Below are 23,511 nucleotides of genomic sequence, written 5' to 3'. Positions count from 1 at the left end.
TGCTTTCTGAAATTAACAAGCTAATGTAGCAGTTCTTTGGGCTTGGCAGGCTGACAGCTAGCCTAGAACTCTCTCAACTCATTTCACTAATGACTCCCATTTGTTCTCTCTCAAAGCCTGGAAACAATGCAAAATACCAGTGCCATTGTTCCATGTCTAGCAAGTCATTCCTTCCCCTCCATATCTCTGGTACCTTAAAAGCAAGTTGCCTTGGGAAAACCCATTAACCCTTTCCCTTCCTACTGTAGTTTATACTGATTGTGGTTCCCTTGGGAAGGGGAGGAAGAAAAACAAACCTCCTTTCAGTGTCCGGAAGGCACAGAGTAAAAGTGTTTACCTATAAGCAAGGGGGAGATGTTCCAAGCAGTTACTGTGGCTAGTTAAACATAGACATCTTTCCACAAGCATCAGTTACAAGCATGACATTTAGAAATCTGCTTTGTTTCCCAGGTACATGCAAAAGGACCTGTCTATCATGGTACAGATCCTCAGAAACCCCAAATGAATTGTGATTTGCTCTGTAATTTATTCAGTCAAAACATCAGGATGGCTGTTTCCTATTTAAACTACGTATTGCTGCCCCCAGTCTCTTGCCATTACAGTTTTGACACGACAACAAGACAAATAATTTTTCAAAAAGACCTTTTATCTTCGAAACCATTTATTTTCGCTTACTTGGCCTGGGGGCAGAGCTGACCTCAGCGTAGCGATGATCATTCACCATGGCAGCTGTACAGTCATACAGGGCTGTGTGATTGGGCTAAGCCAGGGACGCCTTCGCTGTCCAGCTGCTGTGTTGTCTCCCCCCCGTACCCCCCAACATCTCCTTATCATTCTCTGTGTGTGATTGTCTCCCCTTCTAATTTGGGTGGAGCAGGCGTCCAGTGGCAAAGTTTTCCTTTGAAAGCAGGCGAGGATACGCCAGGAGTGACAGAGCAGCTGGATGAATTAGAAACATTGTGAGCAGACTGGCTGCTTTGTTGAACCACTAATAGTAACTCTGTAGCCAAGCCTCCCAGGGTTCTGTGGGCTATGAGAGAGCTGGGTGATAGTCACCTTAGATTCTATTCTGGAAGGTTCAGCAACCATTTTAAATATATTGTAATTGTCTTATTTGAGCCATCTGTACATTTAAGGGGTGTGTGTGTGTGCGGGTGTACGCATGTGTTTGCAGTGATCTGCATTTGTGCCCAGGTGGTGGGAGCTCTATTCAGGAAAGATGAGGAATAAAAAAACAAAACCAAGGCTATGAAAATCTGTTTCAACCAGTGAATTTTCAGCAGGCCCTTCCACATACATCCACAATATTTGTGACTCCAAAGTCTAGCATACAATGAGTGAACAATGGTTAATTGTATATCTGACTGCCCAGGTGCAGTCCACCTGTTTTGTGTGCAAATGTAGATGTGAGCCTTGATTTTTCCCTCCCCCCCTCCCCCAAAAGTGGGTTACTCACTTCTGAGCTCAACTGGAGAAACCTTAAACAGTCCTGCTTTTCAAAGTGCAGGTGCTCAGTGCTTTCTGAAAATCAGGCCCCTTTTAAGGTGTCTCTAGTTGGATAGCCAAAAATGGAGGCACACAAAATCAGTAGTCATTTTTGAAAATGTGCCTACAGATATATTAGGTCCCCACAAATAGTGAAAGTGCAGTGTTTAGAGACCCCCCCCCTGAGAATTTGGCCTGTAAAGTTTTAACATGGGGAGTGCCAGTGAAAGATCTTTATTTTCATACAAGTTATTAAAGGGTTTTCCTGTTGGTTAACTGTGTGTGTGTGTTTATAATTCTATACTGTGATTTAAGTGTTCCCATTAGAAATGTAGAATAGGAAATAGGATCCCATCTGTGAGCAATTTAAGAGGAAGTGAGACAATGGAGTCAATTGCTACTCCAGTTTAGATAATCAATACAAATATTATTAGTATAGTGATTTATCTTTCTAGGCACTTTATGAAAATGTGAATGCCAGACCCTGAAGACAAGGCAATATAACATTATCTGTTCCTGCTTTCCTGTGATTAGGCCTTCCTTCCACAAAGCTTGTGCAGCTGCCTTTCTACATGTTCTTCTCTAGCTGTGGTGAAACATCAGAGAAACAAAGTTAGGGTTCTTTCTCTTTTTTCTGATTCTGAGAGGAGGTCTTGGTAGATAATGTGTGTGTTGGTACAAAAGTGACTTTATCATTTTATGCAAGAGCTGTACAGTGGCGTGTCAGCCAATTAATGGGAGCCTCCAAAATCTTGGAGACAATCTTTTTCATTGTTTTAAGCTTTGGTATTTTCAGGGTCACAAAAGAGTGATTCTCCAGTATAAAGGCAGAGAGCACTTAAATCTTGTGTTTATTGAGTTCTGGTGAGTCTTTCTACCTAGGTATTTATATCAAGCCTAGAACTGTGGTATCTGACTGATTTTCTTTATGCTAAATCATTTGAGACAGTGCAGAATTGAAGTAGGTTCTTGTAATTGCTGGGACATGGCTAAACGTGCCCTGAAAATAGAGCTGGCCAACATTTGTGGAATGAGAAGGTTTTAGCCCCCAAATGGCCTTTTTTCCAAAAATGATTTTTTTCTAAATAAATGATTGATGTCAACATTTTTTATTTTTATGCAACTTGTAGTGCCTTTTTTCTGAAAAAAAAGGGGGGGGGGCGGGGAGATTTGTATCAAAATATTACCTAACAGGTTATTAAAATGTTCCTTTTACAGGAAACCTGCTCTTCAGTAAATGAAAAATGTCATTGATTATTTGTTTCAGAGTAGCAGCCGTGTTAGTCTGTATCCGCAAAAAGAAGAACAGGAGTACTTGTGGCACCTTAGAGACTAACAAATTTATTAGAGCATAAGCTTTCGTGGACTACAGCCCACTGCATCCGATTCTTTCTGATTATTTGGATAACGGTTTCAATAAAAAATTCCCCCTACAATTTTTAAAAATTTTAAAAAAATGAAAAATTGTTTCAAATCCTTTTGAAATGAAAACAACTTTGAAAAATGTTGGAATTTCATAGAAACAGATTTTCATGTTTTAAGAGAGGAAGGATAAGCAGTGGCTAGGATGGTATGTGGGATCCAAGAGTCCTAAGTTTAATTCCAAGCTTTGAAACAGACTTCCTGTGTGACCTTGGGCAAGTCACTTACTCTTGCTGTGTCTCAATTCCCCATCTGTACAGTTATCCTCATTGTGAAGATAAATATAAAAAATTATAAGGTGGTCAGATACTCTGGTAATGGGGGATGTGTCATAGTTTAGGTAGAACTAGCTATTTGCTGTTTCTGATGCTGAGAGATCAGTCCTATTTTTAGGCCATGATAGTAATAATATCTTATACTCACAATGCCTTTCATTCCATAGAATCTCACAGCATTTAATGTGGGTATCTCTACAGCCACCTCTTGGATGAAACACAGCCAATATTTTAACAATGCACAGCAACAGTGCACAGCAGTTTGGGACAGGAAGTTAAAAAGAATACTGTCCCCTCTTGGAACTGCAAAGCAGATTTATCTAGGCAGAAAGGTAAAAAGCATGAAGCCATTCACTGCATCTCTTAAGGGGAGGAATAACCAATGTGTGTTTCTTAGAAATTTGGAAGAATTCAAAAAGGGAGTTGAAAATATCCCCTCTGCGCCCCCTCCCCACTACTGTCTGTGTTTTGAACTAAATATTGTCCTATAAGCATTCAGCAACCGCTAGCTTCACGTCCTTCCAATGCTGGCATTCCAGACTGCCTGCCAAGGAGGACACGTGTAGGATGTCTGCAGTCTCCAAAGAGTTCCCGAGACATAGAAGGCAAATCAAAAACAAAGGGGCTAAGAGGGCCTAGAGAACGAACATTCATTTCTTGCAGCACATGAAGAGGGTCTGAGGGATGGAAGGAGATGACAGCATGGTCTGTGGCTTGCTCTGCGAGAACATCCATCTAATGATCTACGTCAGCTGTAGGGGGAAAATACGCTCCAGCCATAATGTGTTTTCAAAACTCTTGCACTAGACAGTGTGTGCTTTGATCCTGACACACAAGCTGGTAGCCTCTGAATGTGTCTCTAACTGAATGCTCCCAGCTCTGGTTGCAAATGGGTCTCTACTCTGTGTACACTATGGCCAAGATCCTCAAAGGCATTTAGGTGTCTAACTCCATTGAAATCAATGGGAGTTAGGTGCCTAATACATGACTAATAGATACTCTGTACTACAGTACGTAACTAAGCAGAATCCCCACATAATGCATTAGGGGATGGTGCAACTTAGTTTGCAGAATGGCTCTGTATTGCACCAATCTTCTCCTGGTATCCTTTGCAACTAGGAGACTGGAATTAGTGTCAACAAAACTTTCTGCTCCTCTGCATTCCCAGGTGCCAGAAAATACGGGTACTCCTACCTCTCTAATAAAATGAGGGTTTATGCTATAGACACATACATATTGTCATGCAGCCCTACCTCACTGTAATGGTAATGAGCTCAGCTGTGTCTGCCTCAGAATCTTCTTTCAGGAAGCAATTCTCAGTATATCACAACTGGCTGGCAGTTGTTTTGGCTGGAAGGGCATGGGACCAGGTGGTGCATCATCCTACAGCCTTTTTAGTTCTTTGTCACCTGTCCAGCAGTGTTTGTTCTTGATCTTAGAACTGGGATTGGGCAAAGGAGGTGGAAGGGATGTTGGGCCCCCAAGGTTGTGGATCAGTATTATGGGTTGATCTAGACAGGAGTTTTGCTTAGATGTATGTCCAATGAATATAGCAAATGGGAGGTGAATAAACTTGGGATCCAGGCTTCAAGATGGCATAGTTGTGTTTTGTTTTGTCTTTAATGGCTTTCAGGAATGGATGGGAGAGGAAATCGGCAGCAGCTGGAGAAGAGTTAGGGTAGGGGAGTTGAAGGAGCAGGTGAGAATCGGCCAGACCTGCCTGTGATCCCATTGAAGATTGGAGAGTAGGTGAGGAACCCTGAGCATGGCAAAGCAGAGGGGAATGGCTAAGAGTCGAACTGGAAGCATGCACAGATAAGGGTTAGAAATGAAATCAAGATATAAAAAAGCCTTACTTTTTGGCAGTGTGTCTGCTTGTGCACCAGTGGTGTTGTGAGACCTGTACTGTGCTGTGGTTCTCACTCCTGAAATATGGGTGTGAGGGGGCATATTGCCACGAGCCACAGAACAGCAGACGCTGATATACTGTTCTTGTACTGTCTATACACAGAGTTTGGGCCCACTTACTTAAAGAAAAGGGTTTCAAAATAGTTGTGGTGAATTATGAAGCAATTCAGAGGCATTTTTAATTCTTAGTTTAAAATGATGTACCCAAATATAGGCAGTGGGTCAGATCCCCAGCTAGTGTGAATTGGCCTGGTTCCATTGACTCCAGTGGATCTGTACCAGTTTACACCAGGTGAGACTCTCGCCCAAGCTTTCTTTGCCTATGAAACCATAGTTCTAACAGTAACAGCAGCGTGGCAGCTCCAAAGAAGAGCATGTGCGAGTTAAAGGCCTTTGGATGCACCTTTTTATCACAACTGAGGTCTGGTTCTCCTCTGACCTCCACCAGTGAAACTTCATTGACTTCAGTGGTGCAGATCCTGATTTACACCCACGTGGGTGAGAGAAGAGTCAGGCTCCGAGTGCCTGATAGCAGTGATACTTCTTGTATCTTACACCTTCAATAAGACCTTGCATTTCAGACCATTTTAGCCAGTGGGAAGCAAAGCAACACTATTACATTTTAGCCTGTGGTATAACTCATTGTAGTGGGGTCGCTGTGATTTAGTGCTGGCTTTTAGTTGCCCAGTGACACCTGATCAGGAGTTGCCTTTATTTTATTTGCTTCTCCATCTACATTTTTAATTGATTGTTACAGGTTACATTTTCACTGGTGACCCATTAGCAGACAGCTAGCCAAAAACATATTGATTTTACACCTATTAATTTGGGGATACCGACAATGAAATCTAAAAGCCTTGTAGCCCCTAGGAAAATCAATCCAACCGGGAGGGGGGCATGGCACTGGGAGGTAATTGTGCTTATTTCTCTAGTTGCCTGCCTTGTATGTTATACTTGTCACCCTGAAGCACTAAAAGCTTTGCCATTACCTGTCAACAAATAAACGACTACAGCCTGTTTATAAGCCCCTGTAGTGAGAAAATGTTCATTTTCTGGCCTCCAAATCTTGCTCCTTGGTTTTTATGGCATTTTATTGGGAAATCCGGCCAAGTCACGGTGGCACAAGGTGTGATCCCTGACCGACATAGCTGTGTTGGCAAAAGTCCCCCAGGTAGATGCAGTTAGATCGGCAAACTGAGCTTTTGCCAGGATAGTGTTGCTTGTGGTTGACAGAATAACCTATGCCAGCAAAAAATGCAGTTTTGCTGGTATAAGCTGTGTCCTCACTGGGAGTGCTTTGCTGGTATCGTATACCTGTATACTAGTATAGAGTACTGGCCAAGCGCTCCCACTGTAGACCTCGGTCTCTGGAACGGAAATCTTTAGCTTGTACTTAAGTAGACCTTGTCCCAGCATAGGGCCCAAGCCTGCTGCCTTTACGCGCACGAGTAGCTCCATTGACTTCAAGCTTTAAGGAGCTGACGCCAATTTATGAACTGTTTTGTTGATATTGTCTGGGATTTTGTTTTGTCTTTTTTTTAAATTATTACCAGAGGTGCCTTTCCCCCAAAGCAAGACTTCATCAGCTCCTCCCTGTGGGTTCTACTTGGAGGAAGCAGTTTTAAGCTGTGGCAGAGGGTCTGTAGGAACTTCTCTGGCGAGGCTGCCCTAAGTAAGTGCTACAAATTGGCACATGCCAGGGTATCCTGGCTATGTCCACTCCCTGCCCAGCACTGTCCATCTTGTTGCTTCTCCGCCTAACCTTGAATCTCTTCTTTCATCTTAAAGCCCTTTGCAGTGAGGGCTTGTACACATTACCACTTATGTCAGTATAACCTATGTCGCTCAGGGGTGTGAATTAGCCACCTCCCTGAATGACATAAGTTACACTGACTTAAGTGCCAGTGTGGAAGCACTATGTCGGTGGGAGAGCTACTTCCGCTGACATAGCTACTGTCTCACACAGAGTGGTTTTACTGTGCCGATAGGAGAGAGCTGTAGCACTTTTAGTGTAGACTAGCCCTGAATGAGAAATCTGTGAGGTCTCGCAACATCTTGTGAGGTAGGTAGGGCTGTGTATTCAGGGTTCATAGGCACCCGAATAAATATGAAAATCTTGTTTATATGCGTTTGTTCTTCCTGGACTATATTTTTCCTCAGAGATCAAAATAATGAGTTTCTGGTCTTAAATATTTCCACCACCTAGGAACTGAAATACCATGAGCAGGTCAGCTCTCGTGTTCTCTTGATCCACACATAGCCCCCTGAGGTATAGAACCTGAAAATCATAAACCGATACTTGAAGAAAACAATTGTAAACCTAATTTAGACTGCAAGCTGTAGAAGAAGGGACTTGGTCACCTTCCTTGTCTGTAAAACAGTTAGTGTAGCATATCAGTGTATGCTGATCTATAAGAATACCTGCATGCACCCGTACCGCGAACTATGTAGGTAGGTATCGGTATCCCATTTTACTGATGGCTATAGACTAAGGCCCAATGGGAGAAGTGACTTGCCTAAAGCTTTGTCTGCATGAGAATGTTGGGAAGGAACAGACTTAAGCTAAATCAATATAGCACACTTTAACCAATACAAAGGAGCAACTTTCTTGTGTAGACAAGACACACAGTCATATAGTTTTCAGATAGTTGTAGGCCATACCTCCTTGGAGTGATGCTTTGCTCCCTCCAGTGGTGACTAGGCCAACTAGAGTTTGATGAGCCTGCTATAGCCTGGGCTAACAGAGGGGAATCTTTTAGCTCAGGCAGCAGAGGTTCATGTGTTAAGATTGAGACGTTGCAGGTTTGAGCCTGACTGCTGATATCCCCCCCTCCATTCCCCTGTGGTGTTGGTGTTTCATAGTCCCTGGCAGAGCTGGAAATAAGGCTGAGGACTCGCATTCCCCTTCTAACCACCGTGATCCAGTGTCTGTTTTCCACCTCTGGCTACTATAAGCCTAGGATTCTATTGTCCTAAATTGTCAGCAATACTGTTCCTGCTCCCACTGAAGTCAATGGTGAAACTTTGGCTGACTTAATTGGGGCCACTAGTAGCACTATTATGTTGGTCTGTCCTTTTTTTGCAGCCGTTTGTAACTTCCTACCGATTTTGCATTTTGTAAAAATAGAGGGGGAAAAAAGGGAAAATTCTCCACTTTTTCCTGCACATCTCTGCTGAACATTTTGCCTTTTGCCTGAGCATGGGGTGTGCATTCAAGTCGGTAGACGCTCTTCATGGAAAATGAGTATATAGACTGTAGTATAAGTGCATCTCCAGTAGGGGTAAAAGGTCTGCAATGTGGATTAGAGAGGCACATTTTACCCACAGGCACAGTGACTCATGCTTTATAATCTTCATTCATTCCTCAAGGACTTAACTCCTCTACATGGCCCTTTGGGTGACAGACATTTCTTGGCCTGATTGAAACTCTTTGGATCCCTCCCCAAACTCTCTGGGTTGGCTTAGAATTTCCGCTGTGTCTCCTATTGATCCTGCTCTCTCAGAGCTAACTTTGCAAATGTGACTTTCAGCTACAAACCATCTTTTTGCAGTTTGACCCAGCTAAAACCGATATCTGTCTCTCAGTCTCTCAGCAGGAAGAGACTGAGGGGAGACAGCAAATTTCGGCTCCTAGAGCTAAATTGCTGTGCTCTTTAGCTGCAACCTGCGTTAAACTAATTGACGACCGGCTTTAAATATAACCCCTGATCAATCAGATTCATTGATTTATTTCCCCCCTCCCCCTTACCAAGTGCTAAGCAGCTTCCAACCTGGCTCCCTCCCCAAGAATTGCAAACCCCATCCACTGTGTAATAAAAAGGATGGGATATTTTGACAGTGCTACAATCTTATCAGCATGCTGGGGAGGAAGGAATCTCCTATATTCATATGAATGTTTGGCAACTAAGAAAAGCCTCAGTCAACAACAACAACAACAACAAAAGCTGATCCATTTTCTCCGGATGTCTTTGAAAGAGGCTTACCTTAGAGACAGACTAGAGAAAGGCTATTGATTTTGTTTGACCTCCAAACAGACTGCGGTCAGTATGATATTTTCCCTGTTGGAAATGAAGCAGGGCTGTGAATTTCAGTGTCAGCGTTTGTATTGTATCTGTGCTTTGGAGCTTTGGGTTCTTTCTCAATAAATGTCAAGAGGAAAAGTAACACTGGAATACTCTCTGGATCTACCTCTCCTTCCTCTCCCTCCGCCAAATTGCTAGTTAAATATGACACATGATGGGACTAGAATAACATTTAGCGGTCCCATCCACTGAGCCCCAATGCAGGTTAGCGGGTTGAGCCATGAACATGAGTGACATTTTGTAATTCCCGTCTTGCTTTTTCCAGGGCCATGCCAGGCTCCTTTTCAAGCTATTAATTTCTCTTCTGCACCAGTGCTCATTATAACACCTGGTGTTAGGAAAGATGCTGCAGATTTACTGATCAGGAGGATGCAACCCTGCTGCAATCTTTATTTTTCCCTTCGGTGGAGCCTCACTAGCATTGGCCATATGGTAGATCTTGTATATTTTCCTCTCTCTCTCCCCCTCCTTTGATTATCCCCTTCCTGTATACAATAACAAACTCTCTAAGGAGCACCTTCCTGGTCTTATTAAACTCCCCCTGAGATTCTCTGCCTTTAAATGGGAAAGCCTTCCTAATTTGCACTTAGTATCCTGCAATTAAACCAAGTATCCTATTTTTACCTCCTGTGGTACAGTGTGAAAATACAGCTAGCATTATATTTGTTAAAGAATCATATGGCTTCTTGGTAGATCTTTGCCATGAGAGGTTTCATTAAATCAACATGTTTGTTCCTTGACAACAGTCTATTGAGAGGGAGTGATTTAGAAGAATGGAAATACATCTTGGACTACAATATTGCAACAGACCATTAAGTGAAGGTTTTGGTCAACAAAACATTTAGACTTAAAGAGCAGGGCATTTTTTTTTTAAAGTCACAAGCTCTCGAATGTCAGTTTCAAATTCTCCTCAGACTCTCTTTGAGATGAGGTATATTAATCTACAGATCTAACTGCACTGAGTCCTTCCCTATGTTATCTCCCCAACAATAATGCCTTATGCATGTTATGTTTTTGCTACTTTCCCCAACTCTATGGCAACAGTGACATGCATAAGTTTGCTGATTTCAGCATGGGACACAGATCAAAGAATAACCAAGTAAACCAGTGCAGATTGAGTCAGGGTGTTGGCAGAGGGTTTGTGATAGTCAAACTTCCCCATCCTGAGGACCCCTGTTGGTACTAGCACATGAAGTTTCTAATTGCAGCACATGCCTCGGTTCCAGTTCAAGTGGACAGCAGTTCAAATCCGCTCCAAAACCTATTCTGTCTCATTTAGAAAAATGAGTAGTCTGCATTGTCAGCGCTCAGCTAGCATGCACATTTGAACTACCTTTTAGGTCAGGGTGAAGGTCGCTGATATGAAAGTGTAAGACAGCCTGCATTGTGACTGCCTGCAGCCTATGTGGTCTGCTGACAATTATATATCGGTTTCCAACTATAGTGCTTAATTTCCCAGAGTGAAATAGCCCTCCACCTCCCTAAAAAATAATGAATGATGGAATACGTATTCAGATAGCGTGAGCCAAGTTGAGCTGAGATTACAGCCTGTGTTATGTATGTAACTATAGTGACTCCCCAGAGGAGGGCTTTAAGGGTCCCACAGAATCTTTGTTTTTAGCCTCAAACTAAACTTTTTTTCATACTTCAGAATATTCAGTGACATCAACCTGATTCCTTTGCAAACACCTCCAATAGTTATGGGGAAGAGAGAGCAGGGTTGGCTGTAGCCCTTGCACAAACATACAGGAAAGCAGCCAACAGAGAGAGATTATGAGAGGTGATTGAATAGCTCTAAAAAAAAAAAAAAAGGGCAAGTCTGCCTAAAGCTGTGCTGCTTTGCTGAACCGAACAGCATATGCCCTGAGAGATTCCAGGCGCTGAGGAGTCAGTTGGGGGTGGCTTCAAGATTCACATTTCCAAACCTCCACCATTGCACAAGCAAGTTTTGGATATGAATCTCTTTGTGTGTGCAAATGGGCATTTGTATCTGAAAACTGGGTGATAGTATATCGAACTACCCAGTGTGCCCATGTAAAATCTCCAGGCACAGTTACCAAGGCCTCTTGGAAATGGGTCCCATATGGTTATATTGTCCTGTCAGACAGAACATGGGAAACACAGGCAAATAAACATATGTTTGCTGAAAGTTCACTTCCCCAAGTTGCTCTTCTGAATCCCCACATTATACAGTGCTTGGTAACTGTATTCATTGTCCATTATTCTTTGTTTACTGATAATACAGTAAAAAGTATCCATCTAGTGGGAGGAATAAGGGAAACATTTGCAGTCCGACCTTGGCCAAGTCAGTTGACTTGTTCTTTACTCGAGGGATGTTATGAGATTTCATTAATTAACACACAGAAGCACGCTAAGATCCTTGAATGACAGGGGATGTGTCCGAACAAAGCATTATTATGAGGTCCTCTAAAGCACCAATACAGAATGTTACTATATTGCAATACCTTTCACAAGACATCCACAGTACATCAGAAGGAAAAACCCGGGAATAAGATGTTCTTTTCTTTAATTTATAAATTGAAGACTGAGCAAGTGAAAAGCCTAGATGTTCTTGTGTATTAAATGCTCATAAGCCATTTCTATAAACTGGGTACCAAAGTCCCTTTGATTCTCAGAGGTAATTGTACTTTTTAATTAGCTGAAAAAATCCTCAGCCTAGGATCTTGCTATATAAATTATAATTAACCCCTTGGCACTGGAAGTTGAGATTTCCTGCCCCGAAGCACTAATGCAAAACGCATTAGCAGCACTTAACGTCAAGCACTCTAGACCACCAGTGCCAAAGGGTCATTTTGCTACCCAATAAATACTGCTTGCACTTGGAAGTCCAGTAGGAAAATGGCAAAGAAGCTGTGGAAACTTGAGGGAATTGCGGAAGACAGGGTTTGAGGATGTTTGACCTGCTGCTTTGAGAGCTGCAAATGCCACAGCAGGAAGGACAACATTGAAAAACCTGGTGAGGAGATGAGAGCAAGGAGAGCGACTTGTCACGGAGAGTGGTTTTTCTTAGCGGACATGGCTGGTTGACTCGCCTTGAGAATGGCCCTGGGAATGCACAATTCATATACCTAGAGTGAAATAATTGTCTGTTGCCGAGAAGGAGAAATTGCCAGACACACTTGGCTGTGCCTGTTGTATATAGAGCACACTAGCAGCAGGGGTTTGGCCACCCACTGTTCTCATTCACTGGCATCCTGTCTTTCTGTTTCCTGTTCATCCTTGCACATTTGGGGATGAATTTTAACTCTTCAAATTGGAGGGGGCCTGAAGCAGAACACCACGTCTGAGGGATTGGGATAAACACCCCAAATATTCTCTGAAACCTTGAGTCTCCAGTTATAACTCTCCCTTCTGTCCCCATGCCACCCCCACCCCCAAACCACCTTTGCTCATCGCTCACTAAGAACCTTTCTTGGAGAAGGGAGAAGCCTGGTAGTCTGCTGCTCCCTCTCTCTGGTGAGTGTTCTACTGATTTAGGATGAACTGATGGCCAGTTCACTCTTCTTTCAGCATCCTAGTCTCTTCGGGAGCCAGTAATGAAGATTGTGGTTGCTGCTTCTTTCAAATTAACTGGTTCATCTGCTTCCCCTGAACATTCAGGTGGTGAAGTTGTTATTCACTTCCCCCACAAAAGCTCTTGTATAGTGCTGTTGGCATAGATTACCTGCCATGTTCCATCCCCAGAAACAGTTTCATTTCAGCGTTGGCTAAAGTGATTTTGATTCAGATTCTCTGTAAACCATGTAGGGTTCCTAGAGGAATGCATTTAAAAATATACAGACTTATTCTAAAAGGACTCACTGTTGCTCCATCCTCTTCAGGTTCAGAAGATCGTGATCCAGTTGAACCTGTGCAGTTCCATTGTGTTAAAGGCAGAGTGGGATGTGAGGACAGTTGAGTGCAGGTGGTCCACCTACTTGCCATAGACTTCAGCATGTGGGTGTGTTAGGGAAGATCTGCAGCTGTGAAAATCACCAGTCATTTGACCCTGCAGAAGTCACCAGAACCAGCAGCAATAGCAGTTGCGGAGTGTCTCCACTGCTGTTGCATGGCCTGGAAGGAGGATTCCTTCCCCCTGCTCTTGTGGAGAAGTCCAGTGAACAGCCCTGCTCCTTGGAATTGCAAACTAGGTCAGAGATTTGGCTGTCAGGGCTGCATTTTTAAAATACAACTCGCCTATTTATAAAACCTCCTTGGGGTGGGGAAGAGACGCACAGAGGTGAGCTGAAAGGCACGAGGGGAGTTCCGGAGCAAGGAACCTCCCACGCTGCAACTGCACAGTTTGCCAGTGTGCCCCAGCTGTGCACAATATAAGCAGGTGAAAATGTGATCATGACTCTATCTATAATGCATTCACCCCACAGTGCACTCTCACATCTGTTACAGAGATATTTTTACACTGGTAGCCTCAGCTACATTTCAGCTGCTGAGGGCATCTTCACTTGTCTCTGCTTAAAGATCACAAAAGGGGATAAAATAACCGGCGATAATGAAGTGGCACAATAAAGGAGGAGAGAACCTGCTCCAGGGCAGTACAGCAGAGTGCTGGAGAAGGCATGTATTTCTGAGGTTGCTTTTTAAAGTGAATTATCTGCTGGTGAAAGGTTTTGGGTTAAGAGCCCTGGAGTCTGAAAGAACTGTTTATCCATGGAAGGACAGGCATAGCCTGGGCCTCGGCATTGCCAGCTTCTCACACCCTGTCTCCCGTTGTTGTGCCTTCCCTTGCTTTGAGGATAATTCCCTCTGCGAGGACTCATTTAGGTTTACTTGCAACCTCCAAAGGGTCAAAATTAGTACCAAAATTTTGCCGAGCAAAAGATCAATAAGCATAAATAATAATAAAACATCAATATTTACTCAAATGAAAGGGCCACATTTTGCTCTAACTTGCTGCCCATGCAATTGAATTGGTTTCAGCTGGGTCACACGGTGTGTAAATCAGGGCAGAATTTGGGCCTTTATTGAAAAATCCTTCACCTACAAGTGTCAAGTAGAGCTGAGCCCAAATCAAAACCCTGATCCAATCCCCACCCTGCCACCCAGAATGTCACAGAAGTTCAGAGGTGAAGGCAGATTTTCTCTGGTTTTGGTGGCTTTGGCCAGTCTCTGGGATAGATAGGATACATAGCAAACAACATACGCAGGTATTGTACTATCAATGTCCAGCATCTAAACCCAAAGAAAGAACCCCGGAGATCACTGAATTCTTTTACATTTTATAGAGACATTGGTCGTGCCTCAATAGTTAAAGATGGGTTGACTTTTGCACTTAATGGGAGGGATTCACTCTCTATTATGTATAAAGACTATAGTATATCCTCTGCTAAATTTTAGCACTTATTATCTGAGTACTGAATTAATGTGCTGAGAATCCTTAAGATTGAGTTAAAATTAGATTTAAAAGGGGTTCTTTCAGAAATTTATCAGACCTTTTTTGTCCCAGATGATCTCAGTAATGAAGTAACAGATTCTTCAAAATTTCCATACAGTTAAAATTCATCAAAAGACACTCAAACAATCATAACTCTGTCTTGTAGTGACCCCACAAGGGCAAAAATATGAACAAAATAATGTCTTTAAAAATCAATGTTCTCTAATGTGGGACCACAGATGCTAAAATTCATTAATTGTAATTGCATGGTTATTGCACAGTGCCAGAGGGCAGAGCTAAGGTTGTTTGGGTGCCTGTTTTTGTTGTTGTTGCTGTTTTTAGTGTACTGAGAGAGAATTTATTTTTACCAGGTGAATAGAATAGAGCAGCTTCCACTAAAATAAGAATTTGATTCAGCTGGAAATACCCATAATGTTCCAAACTATGCAAGTCCCTAGAGAAGATGGACCCTATGGACCCTGGCTCTGCAGAGGGAAATCTCCTTGCTCTTCCTTTTCGGCCCTTATCCCCAAAATGAACAGAGGGTATGTTATAATTTTTTGTCTGAAGATTACTGTAGCATATGTAGCACTTCACCACTTTCACTTATAATACATTATCCTTTACACGGCAGCAGTGTGAAGGTTAAAGATCAAGGCCGAATATATTTTCGTTTACTTTCACATCCATTTGTCATAACAAAGGCTGTTTTTAATTTTAAAAAGTGAAAAAATCCTCCCCACATTCAGTCCAGGCTGCATTAGATTATGTTACTGCCTTTTCTTCCCTGAGTTCCAGAGCCACAAGAATCCTGTTGAAGATACAGTAGCATAGTGCAACTTTCTTTTCAGCATACTTCTCACTTGCTGGGGGAAAAAAAGTTACAATGAGCCCTTTTGAGAAAATGTACAAACACACACATATTCCCATCCGTAAAATTAATCATCATAATTTCAACTTTTATTGGAGGGTACAGAGTAATAAAACCTGCTCACCATACAGAGAAAATAACATCTTTTTATATCAGGCACAGCTTGTAGCCTCAATCCAACCAATACTTTCAATATGCAACAGATTTCTCCTCATTAGCTTCAGTTTGGAGCCTTCACAAACACAACAGTAGGAGCTGGACAGACTGACTTTTTGGAGTATGTAAAGCCATTGTGGTGTTGGCACGCTGAAAGATTTATGTGTTTGCGACTCCTCGGTAAGAGGATATAGTGGTGCTAACATCACACCTACTTCATGGCTGGAGATGAGCAGCCAACCACCAAACTTCCAAAGATAGACAGGCAACATAGTTCAGAGACAATCTGATCTGACATGAATCATTGGGCAGAACTAAGATCACTTTGAGGAAGAAGATTCGTGACATTTACATAATTGTTGTTCTCTGTTTGTTGTATACATCAGCATTTCTTGGTCTCAGCTGGGACTGGAAACAAAAGAGCCAAAATAGCAAGAACAAGGTTGTTCTCGTGGTATTTTTCTACCCCCCTGGGGAGCAAGAAGTGCTAATGAGATTTCCAACCCAAGAGATTCAAATAGCTTGCATAAGGTTCTACCAAGCATTTGGGCCCAAATTTTAAGGTCCTTATTTACTGGTCTTCACTGAGTCCATGGGCATGTGTGTGAGCAAGGACATTAGTTTTAGGTGCTTATTGAAGCATAATAGAACTTTTGAGGCTCATCCATCACTACTTCCAGACTCTGAAGCTGGCTGCTTTTCAATCAGTTTTCCTGCCTCTGTAGAAATACTGTCCACTTGAGTGGTATGTGGAGAAGCAAGATGCCCTGTTGAGACTGAGGAATTTCAGTTTCTAAATCTTAGGTTTCACTTTCCAGGCCTGTTTCTTAGTCACAGGACAGTTGGAGGTGCTAAAGCTCAATCCAGAGATTGCTTGTCCCTACTTGCCATGCCGACAGATTTTTACAGCTTGTGGCCTGTCGCCTCACTGCTGTTCTACTGGATTTTGCTGAAATAAGTGTGTTTAGAATTTTGACACCTGTCTGGTATATTTTTACTTTCGCTGATGGTGAATTAGGTACAAAACATCTGCACGAGTTGCAGGGCTGATTCTTTACGTACTGGCCCCATTATGGTGCATGTACACCTGTGCAAAATGGGTGCAAAAGGCTATCCACTCATAATGGCAACGTTTTGCATTCACTTTGCACGTGAGTAAATGGGTCTGGGGGCTCAAGTCAGTGGACAATCAGGCCTGTAGCATGTGGCTTATAGCTTGAGCATTATCCTCAAAAAATCACTTTTAAAATTGGACCAAATCCGAAGGGCCTTACTTAGTTATTATTTTATCCTTGCTTTGGTTAAAGTAATGAGAATTTTGCTCAAGTAGGGCCTGATTAAAGGCTTCAAGTTTTAGCCCATCATGTTTAAGTTCTTCAGAAGCACTGGTGAATAGCGATAGCTTAATGGATGGGTGGGGGGATAGATCATCTGTTTGAAGATCTATGCCACCTTTTGGAAGACAGAGGGGGTGGTTCTGAAAAAGCGTACATCTTTTGTTCCATAATTTTGTAGCTCTTCTCTGTATCCTCATGCTGGGCTGAGATGACAGCTCTCTCGGGGAACACTGAGCCAGATGCATCCCTGGTCTAAGACCACTGACATCCAGTAGAGATACAAGTCAGGTTCATCCCTTGTGTATGTTCTGATATCCGTGGTGCTGACATTTGCATTCTTGTGCTTGTGTCCTTTTATGTTTGAGCCCAAGTAGGAGAGAACATGTTTGGGATTGAAGAACATACTGGTGTGACAGATATTCGTCATAGCACTTACTACAGTACTGGAAAGCGCTCCGGTACTATGGTGAAGAGGGTGGTATAAGAACCTGAATAAAATAGAATGGAAAGTCCCATGGTAGAGATAATAGCATACCTTGACACACTCCTCCAGAGAACATCTTGCCCTTGGATGAGACCCTTTGAAGACAAGTTCTTGTAAAATATGGTCAGTGGTTTTCCCTGAGATGAGTTTAGCACAGCTCTTATTGGCTTGTTCAGAGGGAAGGTACCTGTTTAATTTATCTGGGAGAGTTGCTGCCTCAGATCTCCACTGAAGCCAATAAGATGCGTTACTTGTGTGTGAAAGTGTGTGCGGGATTGGGCTCTGACTTGATAAGCTCCCACACAAATACAAGTATGAAAAAGTCGAACCTCTTACTTTGCATTGGGATTATGGGTTCCTTAGGGCATCTACAAGAAAATCTCATTGAAACAGACCCTTTTTTTTAGGAATTCTACATCTGATTCAGAATTTCAGGGCCACTCCCTTTAAATTCACCCAGATACAGAACTGGACAGTATATTATTGGGTAAAGTCATGATAAAAAATATCAGCCCAAATCTTGGCGTCAGATGCACATTGTGATTGCTTTTTACCACTGGAGTGGCACAAATCAGCAGGAATGAACCAGTGGATCTGCCCCTGGTTTTCTAACTTAACATACACTCTGTATTAATCTTATAATTTAAGATTGCTAAATATAATGGGTGTAGGCAAGGGCTATGCACTCGGTACTTCTCTCACTTGTAGCAGTTTTACGCCAGGGTCACTCCACTGACTTCACCAGAGTTACTCCTGATTTGTACTGGAGTAAGTGAGATGAGAATCGGGTCATATAGGCTTTACCATCTGGGATGATAAATTTTGAGAAATATGCAAATATACAAATACGATTTCAATATGTGCGCAGCATAGATTCTCTCACTTGTTCAGGGCCTGCAGGTTTTATTGCTCCCCACAGACTTTACATAATGTTGGCATGCTTCCCTCTTCATTATGTCATAAATGTTAAGTGGAGACAGGGTCATTCTATCATATGTTGTAGTCATGTAATAGGATTCAACTTTTCTTGGGGCAAACTGTGTTTGAACAAATTTCAACTATTCTAAGCATGGATGTATATATGAATCCTTCCTTAGCAATCCTGGGTTTTTCATCAGAAGATATGGTCTTACAAGAAAGTAAATCTTATTTTCTACAGCTGTCATGAGGGAGAGCTAGACATGGTAGATGAGGTTTGTGGAAAGCACACTCCATCTTCGCTCTCTGCTTTAGATGAACTGAACTGGAAAGCTGCTCTCCCTTGCCGAAGTTGTGGTCAAAGTCAGACAGCCTCAACCTGAATTTATCTGTAAATCACTTACATTCGTTAACTGCAAAGGGTTTTGTGTGTTCTCCTCTAAAAATTGTTTCACCGAATTAGTAATAATTCAAGATGCTAACCAGAAAAATGTGAGATCAGGGGTCAGATTCTGGTCCCTGTGAGGGACTCTGCTGGTAAAGCCGGTTTAACCTGCCAGCTGAAGATATGTGTGAATCTCTGGGTTGCATAGATGGCTCCATGCTCCTCTTCCGCATGGCTCCTGATTCAGGGGTTGTTACTAGGGAAAGTGGGCATGGCTGCAGCATCCCTGCATTCTGGCCAAATCTGCCAACCCTTTGAAGGATATTGCAACAGGTGCTACTCAGAGCCACCTTGAAGCTCAAGTTGCGCTCAAGAGTCCATAAGTTAGGGAGTCACATTTGCCATCTGAACTCCAGGTACTGATCGTTTTACTGGGAGGGCCTAATAGAAGAATTGAGGTCAAAAGAGCTAATGCAATCCTAGGTTTCAGAAACAGGAGAATCTCAAGTAGGAGTAGAGAGGTTATTTTACCTCTGTATTTGGTACTGATGCAACCACGGCTGGAATCCTTTGTTCAGTTCTGGTGTCCACAGTTCAAGTAGGATGTTGATAAACTGAAGAAGGTTCAGAGAAGACCTGCAAGACTGATTAAAGGATTGGAAAATGCCTTGCAGCAATAGACTCAAAGAGCTCAGTCTATTTAGCTTAACAAAGAGAAGATTAAGGGGTGACTTGATCACAGTCTGTAAGTACCTAGATGGGGAGCAAATATTTAATGATGGTCCCCTTCAATCTAACAGAGAAAAGTATAACATGATCCAGTGGATGGAAGTTGAAACTAGACAAATTTAGACTGAAAATAGAACATATATTTTTAACTGTGAGAGTAGTTAGTCATTGGAACAATTTACCAAGGGTCATGGTGGATTCTCCATCTCTGGCACTTTTTAAATCCAAGTGGATGTTTGGATGTTTTTCTAAAAGATCTGCTCTAGGAATTATTTTGGGGGTGTTCTCTGGACTGTGATGTACAGGAGGTCAGAATAGATGGTCATAATGGTCCATTCTGGACTTAGAATTTATGAATCTATGAGAGAGACTCCTCAGACATCTGGGTTTGGGGTAATCTTATTCCCATTGAAGTCAATAGCAAAATTGTTGACTTCAGTGAGCAGGTTGAGACCCTTTGTGGGTGCTTAAAGTCAGATCTTGATGAGAAACATATTTGCAAGAAGCCCAGTCCCCTCATCTCTGCTCCAACCAACTTTTCCCCCTATATTGCTAAACTTCTCTGAATCTCCTTTGCCTTCTCTTAGTGAAGCCAAGCCTTGGCCTTTTCCATTGCCCCCTATATCTTCATTCTACCTTTCTGGCTCCCATCCTCCCACTCAAGGGAAATATTTGAAAGATAAGTTGGCATATTTTCTACCACCTTCAAATATCTCCCTGACTTAATGTTTTCTTAGCTGGAAGATAGCTTTTCAACATATATAATCCTTTTCACCTAGACATGTGAGGAATTCCACTTTCTTCCAGTGGGAGTTCTCAGGAAGGTTTAGGTTAAATGGGCCAATAAGGGAAAAGCATGTAGCAGAAGATTTTACCCTCTAAAGAATTTTTTTTTTAAATATGTCAGAATATCTAACTGTCAAAGAATTTAAACAATAATACCTGATCTACAGACTGGAGTGCAGTGCTTAGTAATATAAAGATTGCAATCTCCCTACAGCGCACCTAGAGATTAATTGGGTTCAAAGCAATATGTCATGCAGGGCCGTCTAGCTGAAAAGTACAGCAGGGGAGAAACCTACAATTCTCTCTTACGGATTCCCACAGAAAATCTAGGAAAAATTCCCCTACAAATTACCTCCACCTGTTTGTGGAGACATAGAAACTTTATCCAAGAGGTATCTAAAGAAAATTTGCATTCAAGCATTTCACTGAATGTTTGTGGTGATCGAAAATTGTTAGTCTCATGCTTGTTTGTCTGGCCTATGTGCAATGAACTGGTAACATCAGTCCTGGTTCTGGTGGATATGTGTCCATATCACAGAAACCATCATTGTGACTGGTAGTGTCAGCAGAGAGATCAAGGCTGGAATAGGCCATCAAGACTGAATTGGCTTCTCAACTTCTAGAAATTGGACGGCCAAATTCTGCCCTTGGTTATACCATGGGAAATCAGGAGTAGCCCAACTGACTTCCATGAGGTTACATCATTGTAACTGAGAAAAAGATTTGGCCTGGTGCCAATCATTGAGACACACGGGCAAGGCAGTGTATAGAAGTTTGTGCAATTATCTGTGCTTGGTCCGCATGATGGCCAAACTCCCACTGATTTCTCTGGAAGCAGGACAGAGCTTTGGTGGGTTGTCAATCCAGCATGTATCATGATCCCTAAAAAGAATACAAATAATTAAAAAACTCAAGCATGAGAAAGAATCACAGCTGTAAATCCACCTGCAGTTAGCATCCTAAACAATAATTTGTATCTCACCTGGATAAAAGTTTAATTTCAGCTAATAACGTTTTAACAACTGAGGAGTACAAGGCCAATATTTTCAAAAGTGAGCGCCTAACGTAAGGCTTCTAAGTCCATATACCGGCACCTAAATAAACCTGACCTGACTTTTGAAACTGCTGAACACCTGTCAGCTCCCAATGAATTCAATGAGAGTGGCTGAGTGCTCAGCAATTTTGAAAATCAGGCCCCTTATTTAGGGTCCTAAATATACACTCAGGAGCCGAACTATAGGCCCCCACTTCTTAAAATCTTGGCTGAAATAACTGCTTCTAGAATTTGAGAACCCCTTTGTGGGTTTTGTTGGGGGCCTGTTTTTATTGGTATAAATGTCTCTCTTGATATTTTCCTGTCAAAGCTGCTGCTCTCAGTTTCTGTTTTGGGTACTAGTGCATGATGATGTGAGGGCACAGACATAACCTTCTGCAGCCTAGGGAGAGTAGGAGAAAAGGTAAGTTCAATTTATTTCTAAAATTATTACATTATTTTACTAGATCTTTAAACTTTATTTAAATTCTTTATTTGGCAGAAAAGAGGGGGTATCATATTTTAATTAGTAGCCGTGTCAAAGGAGAGCTAGATTAATTATTGGAAATTACTCTGTCCAGATGGTTTTAATTTTCACAGCAGGGAACCGGCCTCTTGTGAAGGTGATATTTTTCAAATTAAAATCAGCCTGGATATTACTCATACATGTTGTAGTTTGAAGGTGACATGGTGTGTCCTCTGCTTTCTAACCTACGCTGCGTTCACGTCTGTGTTCTGCCCTAGTGAAACAATCCTTTGGATTAAAAAGGTGTAGGTTGCTTATCTCCAAAATTAAAGCCATCAGAGGGGTAATAGGTGACTGAAGGAACTGGTAATGGGATATGAAGTCTTTTCATTGTTAGGTTGCCCTTTTGAATTCTCAAACCAAAGTGACCAAGAGTTGTTACCTGATGGTCAGCATCACACTTAGTAGTTTTAACAGAGGCTCCGAGAACTGAATGGACACAGAGAATGAATTACTTTCTAGCCCACAGAGACAGTGCTTCCAGAAGAAGGTTGAGGCATGCTGTCGATGCGGAGGTATTGCTGTTGCCTATGTCCACCCTGGTCTGTAGATAAATGGAGGACTTCAGTCTCCAGAGCTTCCACGTATGCTATTTTCTGGTCCCTTAATTGTTCACATATCTGGGCAGGGTTCCTCTGAGGGGTGTCCAAACCAACTCCTTGGACACCTTCTTGGAGCAGTGGGCATTATCGGGGGTTCCCTGCCTGGTGTCCCCTTCTGGATCCCTTGTTTTGACCCTGTGACCTGCACCCCTGTCCTTGTTTGTTCTTTTTTGTCTCCCACAATGTCAATTTCTGGTTTCCTTGGCCCCTCCCTGACCAAATGGGGTGGGTCTTGGTGCCCACCCTCTCAGTTGAGGGGGGGGGTCCAAATAATCAGCAGTAGGTTGACCCACCAGCCCCAGTGATCAAGTAGGTTGGTACATTTCTTAGACACTGAAATATATATAATACACATACATGTTATATCCATCTGCTGTTAGACACTTAAACAATAATTCCTCTCTGCCTTGATATAGGTTTAATTTCACAGGATACCCTTTTAACAAATGAAGAATCTAAATAAATGTAAGCATCTGTTGAACATTTGGTAATCGTAAGAATCAAAATACCAAAAATCTCATCTCTGTCTGAGCTGCAGAAGGAAATCTCCATTGAGGGTTAAAGTTTTGTGATATTTACACTACCGAAAAAGCCAAATTCTGACTTTACAAGTGGGAAAAATATTAATGTGCTTAAATGAAACAAACTCCTATTTCTATCCCCTTGGTAAATCCTTACAGTGAACATATTTGATCTTAGAGGGTTTTACAGTTCTGAAATATGAAGGTCAAAAAGAATGTGACTTTCTGTAGCACAGATCAAACATTCTTCAATGTTTGGCCATAGCTGTATTTTTAGGGTAAGATTTAGTTTGTATGAATTTCCAGTACAGGGCCCGGGTTTCCATGCACTGACATTTAGACATTCTCAGATTATATTTCTATCATGTCCGCTTTCTATTCTGAGCTCTAGAGATGGGCCTGGGCCAAAAGGCCAGATCTGAACACCCCAAACTTTTTGGGAGGATGTTTTGGCTTTAACCTTGGTCCTGATCTGAATGTTGCAGCTGGCCCCTAACTCTGTAATGAAACAAAATGAAATTCTGGATCCAAATGCCTCCCCATTGTGGGGGTGGTTGTAGCGATGAGTTGCAGGCCTGGATGCCAATTTTGGCCCATCT

The 23,511-nt window shown here is 42.3% G+C and overlaps 1 protein-coding gene across 2 annotated transcripts in view; it reads left to right on the top strand.

Annotated features, from left to right (window-relative positions):
* FGF18 (fibroblast growth factor 18) overlaps positions 1–23,511 on the top strand; it is a 107,557-nt gene that overhangs the window by 54,222 nt on the left and 29,824 nt on the right. The gene's annotated exons all lie outside the window — the stretch shown is intronic.

Source organism: Chrysemys picta, chromosome 8 (assembly GCF_011386835.1).
Source record: "Chrysemys picta bellii isolate R12L10 chromosome 8, ASM1138683v2, whole genome shotgun sequence".
NCBI classification, from domain to species: domain Eukaryota; kingdom Metazoa; phylum Chordata; order Testudines; family Emydidae; genus Chrysemys; species Chrysemys picta.
This window is presented reverse-complemented; position numbering and strand designations above follow the sequence as displayed.